Source organism: Triticum dicoccoides, chromosome 3A, assembly GCF_002162155.2.
Source record: "Triticum dicoccoides isolate Atlit2015 ecotype Zavitan chromosome 3A, WEW_v2.0, whole genome shotgun sequence".
In the NCBI taxonomy this organism is placed as follows: domain Eukaryota; kingdom Viridiplantae; phylum Streptophyta; class Magnoliopsida; order Poales; family Poaceae; genus Triticum; species Triticum dicoccoides.
This window is the reverse complement of record NC_041384.1, coordinates 351,948,039-351,953,724: the sequence shown is the minus strand read 5'-3', so window position 1 is coordinate 351,953,724 and position 5,686 is coordinate 351,948,039. Positions and strand designations below refer to the sequence as shown.

General features: G+C 41.0%; 1 long non-coding RNA gene across 4 annotated transcripts; it reads right to left on the bottom strand.

Annotated features, from left to right (window-relative positions):
* Window positions 1-552: 552 nt before the first annotated feature.
* LOC119268171 lies at window positions 553-4,618 on the bottom strand. 4 transcript variants are annotated; one of them, XR_005132955.1, is made up of 5 exons: window positions 4,178-4,618; window positions 3,056-3,318; window positions 2,521-2,587; window positions 1,226-1,975; window positions 553-781 (listed from the first exon to the last, which is right to left on the bottom strand). It is a non-coding gene; the product is annotated as an uncharacterized LOC119268171 (long non-coding RNA). The 4 variants fall into 4 exon arrangements; XR_005132954.1 differs by having other exon boundaries at window positions 1,846-1,975; window positions 4,178-4,614; XR_005132952.1 differs by having other exon boundaries at window positions 577-1,975; window positions 4,178-4,613.
* Window positions 4,619-5,686: the final 1,068 nt, after the last annotated feature.

Here is a 5,686-nt window from a genome sequence, read left to right as displayed (position 1 = left end):
AAACCAAGAGCTATTTGAAAATAATTGACAATTTGGCAATAATAGGATCCTTTTAATAATGAAAATTGAAAGAAACATAGCCTCAAGCTATATAACAGAGTTTTCAAAATGCAGGCATCCTCTCTATGCAATTCTGCTATGTGAGCTGGAACTTTGGAATCAAGGTCACGCTTTTTGTCCTTGCACCGTTGGTAAACTGTGCCCTCCCACTACTCTGAATTCATAGCATTTTGTCCTTCACAACCCCTTTATAAGTCAAATGCACTATAATTCCTTCATTTTTAAAAGGAGCTTAACAACCAATGCCTTGCACAACATTTTTCATCTCTTCAGTGAGGCATGTTTATAGTTCCCACTCCTCTGCTCTGTTATGTTAGAAGGATCCACTCTCTATAGCCATCTCTTCTTTTTTGAAGGGAACTGGACAAACAATGCCCAATGCCATGTTTATGAAATGTTGTACTGTAATATAAGTGCAAACATGAAACGATAAACCAATTGAAGAAACAAGGACTTTTTGGTCTGCTAGAATTTAAGGGCAGACTTGAAATGGAAGGGCAAACCAAGATTGACAAGTACCACATCACGAAAAAAAGTTTATAACAGATATAGAAGTGACAATAAACAAGTTTTTCAAGATTTACAATGAACTACATGATTTGGCTTCTTGCTCTAAAATAGAAACAATCTGCAGCACTAACTTGGTGACAATCCCACCAATTCAACGACAATGGACATATTTTCTACACTTCACTCCTTTGCGGCTTGTAGAATCAAAGGGCTACGACCATCATTGCAGAAAAGGAAAAAATTAACAATAGTTCTTGCGTGAATGAGTCATCAGGTAATCATGTGAGTCTACTATATATAAACAATAGGCAAAATTCAGCAACAAAGGTAACATGTGTAGTGAGAAACTGGATAACATAAGGTATACTTTCAATCAAGTCTAGAGGAACACATAGTACGCGCAGGAAGTTTTCACTGACGTAACAATGCAACTATTCATAGCAACAAAATTTATACGGAAAAGGGAGATACTTCTACTCAAACAACAACAACAAAGCCTTTAGTTCCAAACACTCCTACTCAACCTCCCTAAAATTTAACCGGATTTCATCTGATAACCTAGAGGCCAGCTGGAGATTGAGCAATATTGGAATATAGATATATATTTCAAACAAATTAATGAACTGTTGAACGGATCTTAGAAGGATGGCCTCACTTGGGGATTTGGAACTTGAGTATCTCCATGGCTAATCAAGGCTTAGAGAGGCAGCAGTTAAAGCATCAGTCGAGTTAAGGTATGCCTCTATCAATCCTTCTTTTAGTAATCTGAACACAACGTTAATAATGCCAAGGAAAATACCTTGATACCTTGTTCATGGTCATCTCGTTATTGAGAAAGTAAATGTAAAACTGGCCTACAAGATAAAAGCATTTCCCAGTACCTGAATGTACAACCTGGGATCGTCATGCTCTTAACATTCAGTTACTGGGAATACCGCTGGATGAAATATAGTGCAAACTCCAGATCTTATAAATTTTAATACATTCAACAACTAAGACTTTGAGCCATGAGATCATATGTCAATAGTTACATTTAAGCTTGTGAGAGCATAAATCAATCATAAAAAGGCAGAAAGAATAGGCTCAAGAACACAATAAGGGCTTAAACTACTTATTTGAAAACAGTGAAACAACTCATTAAATCTAACTAATTTTAAATGATCCAGTTTTAAGAATTAATATGGTACAACTAAGAGAAGGCTACAAAATCATCAATCAAGAAGACTCTATATAAAATTGATAATTAGAGACAACTGTCACCACTCGGTCACATACCATGGTCGACATGAGCAATGACAGACATGTTATTGATAATTTTTTATCCATAATTCCACAGAACTCCTCCGTTCTAAACCTCGCCGTTTTGACTGCCTTTGAATGTCACACCAGGAATACCCTTCCTGCTCTAATAATAGCAAGCTATCAGAATCAAGCAATAATATAGTGTGAATAACTGAACATGGAAATCCGACAGTAATATATACTAACGATTCTTTAAAGTAATTATGACCACAGTTGTCTACTCAAAGCTCAAAAGCGCACTTAACAATGGTGTACAACAATTAGTTTTATACACTGCCACCAAAATATTTTAACCAACACTTCGACCAACAGCCCCGGTGAAGTGAAATATATAATTAATATGGTCAACCGAGCATATTATATTAATGTATTAGAACTAATAAAAGTGCACTGAGAAGGCATACATAAAGCAAGAACAACCACTGTTAAGAGCACGGATGATCACAGTAATGACAGAAAATAACACATGGCAATAACAAAGAAACGTAATCCATTATGAAGAGGATGCAGGTGGAAAGAAACGTAATCCAAAAAATAAGACTAGTATAGACAAGCCTCCAAAGCTAATACTACTATTGACACACCTCCGACACTAAGACTATATAGACAAGCCTCCAAAAGTAAGACAAATGGAACACGAAGTAGTACCTCCTGCAATTTCTTCCATCTAATTCCTTTTGATTCTACGGGAAAAGGTTGCAACATGAGGAATAGCCTGCAGATATAGATAGATCAAATGTTCTACAAGTCAAAAAAATGTTACTGCTAGCCATAGCATACATTCTATCTCTTATTGTACTTTTTGCAACATACTACGACTCAGAGCAAATACATGACATATCATGGTAATGCCACAATGGTTATTATCGACTGGAATGAGTTGTCCAGATTTTTACTGGTAAATCAATTCAGTTTACATGCAACTAACAAAATTTTATAGGGAAATGTTGTACTGATATCATGGTGGCGCAAGCATAGAAGTTGTTACAGAGTGGAAAGAACAGTCTAGATTTTCAGTACTGAATATGTCTAGCATCGCAAAAAGCTACAGTTAAGCCTCTCGCATGCTAACTATCAATGTTGAAGCCGGTAGAAAACCTACACTTACAATGGCACGTAGAAAAACAATGGAATGTAGCTTTTTGCAATGCAAGAGGCTTAAGTGTAGAAAACCTACACTTACAATGGCATGTAGAAAAACTATTGCAGTTGAAGGAATCATCACCACCACAAAAGGCGAGAAAATAGAAGCTTCAGCTAGCACCGAGTCATAATATGATAGTAGATAGCTCCAAGAAGAAATAGATTATATGTACTTTGAGCCGACACTAAGTTGTGAGTTGCTATCTAGCAGCCACAACTTCCCTTTGAGCCGCCATAGCCACTGTTTCCACATGTGTAGGTTGCTGCTGCCAACAACTCTTATTTATCTGCACCCTCCTAGTTCTGAAATTAAAGGAATGAAGCACGAAGTTTAAAGATTGAAGAGAATAGTAAACAACTACAGGTTTCAAAGGTGTGGTGAATTTAACTTGCAAATCTACATATGTAGACCTCACTTTTGTTATGCAAAACACCCTACAATGTAAAGGATAGCAATGCCAAAATAACTAAGATACATGCTCTTATATTACACGCTTTCAAACTTGAGAACATGACTGTCGCTGCTTCCGCGTCGCATGTATTTGCTGATTTATGTGATGTAGTATGTACTTTGCAATAAAAAAGATTATTATCCATGTAGCAATACTGATAATCAAACAAAAGTATGGAACTATGCTTTGTAAGTAACTGGTACAGACGCTATTTAGAACCATAGCAAAACATCTACACAATTAAAATATCCATGACTAATTTTCTTCTCTATAATATATTTTCTGTTTAGAGAAAACTACTCAAGGGTGGTAATCTCTAGCATTTATTTACCTACAGTACTCACATCGATATCCATGAGACAAAAAGATGGAGAGGTAAATTAATTTTCGTGGGGACTAATTGTCAAGATGCTGCAACTGCCATACATACAACAACTAAGGACACTTGCAATCAAGCAAAGGAACAAAAGACTCCTCTATAAAGAGAAAAGGAGCTCCAGGACAAATCTATCCCCTTCTCGACAAGGAAAGATCAAGGTACCAAACAAACTAAGAAAGCCAACAAATTTTTTTTCCAGGAATATAGCTAGATCCGAGAGCATCTCCTAAGCAGTAATAAACAAAAATCCACTTTGCAGAAACTTAGCTGAGGTACCCAACAAACTTAAAAAGACAACAAAATTTCTATATGAAAGGGTGAAGAAGCTCACCCAACAGAAGAACTGGAGCATGGACCTGCCGCAATCACCGCGCATCCTTGGGTCCGCGGCTAGCACGCTCGTTTTCGTTGGGGTCTCCTATTCTCCCTCCAAATCGGACGGTGGCTGAGCACCACGGAAGGACGAGCCCCCCTGCATAAATAGATAAGATGAACATCAGCAAGGGAGGGAGGCGATGGCGGATCTAGATGGGCGAGGCAAAGGAGCAGCCATAAATCCCGAGCACGGCGGTCGGTGGGGGAGAGCGACTTCGGCTGCTGGCGGGTGAGGGCGCGGGAGATCGGCGGCTGGCATGTGAGGGCACGAGAGGTTGATGGCGGCGAGGGCGCGAGAGGTCGAGCCGCCAGCTGGGGATGAGGAGGAGGCATTGGGGAGTGGATGGAAGGAATGAGATGGGTTGCTTTCACCCTGCCGCGTGAAGAGATGCGCGTGGAAGGAGACAAACCATCACCCAAGTCTCTCCCTAACCATCACCCAAATCTCTCCCCAAGGCCAACTCCAACGCGCCCCAAACGCACGTCCGTTTTGTCTGGATTCTGTCTGTTTGGGTAGAGTGATGGAGTCGTGTCCGGACCTGTCCTGGGATGCGGTGGCCGTGTGCCCAGCGCGCGGACGCATCCCGGCCGCATCCTGTCCGCGTACATTTTTCTTTGCAAGTCCTTAACTTCTTTTCTTCATTCATTTTCGATGCATGAAAAATACATCATCACATTTTGACTAGTAAAGCAAGACAAAAAAACAAAACAATAAGAATACATTTTAGAAGATACCCAACTTCCATAATTGCTCCCTTGAGTTGGGTTAGGGCCTTCTCGATGCACTCATTGTTGATCTATGGAGGAGGCCCGATCTGGCATCCTCCTTTCTTCTTCAAATCAGAAGTCGATGTTGCTTCCTCACATCTAGTCTCGTGTCTAGCCTCTAATCTAGCAACAAGTGCACTTGTCTCATCTACAGCCTCTATGATTGCTAAAAGTGCACGAACATGTACTAAATTTTGCTCTATCAATATATTGATGTACTCCTCTTCCCAATACCAAAACTTACATCCATGCTACACAATAAAATTTGTAGTTAGCATAGCTAGTCAAAACTAGAGCACAAACCGAAGCTAAAAAGAGCACATACCCCATCATTTAAGTACTTGATGAACACCCATCCGGGATGTTCCGGCGTTGTAGACACGCGGCGCACGGCCATCCTTGGGTAGTGGTCGCACTTAATGAGTGGAAACGGTGCACCGGCGAGTTTTTGGGAAAGCACCGAGCCCGGCTGACCGTCATTCCTGTATCTGCCGGCGGACCACCGATGGTGCAGATCCGAGCGGCTAGAGGAGGAGCCATTACCTGCATGTGGCCTTGCGGCCCTGCCAGGGCCTTCCGCGCGAGGTGCCCGGCCAATCCATGGCGCGGCCCGGTCTCCCACAGCCGGGCGAGCTCAAGACCGATCGGATTCGCCCCAAATCCGGCCGGCGGGTGCGCAAATCAGGTGGCCGTGGTT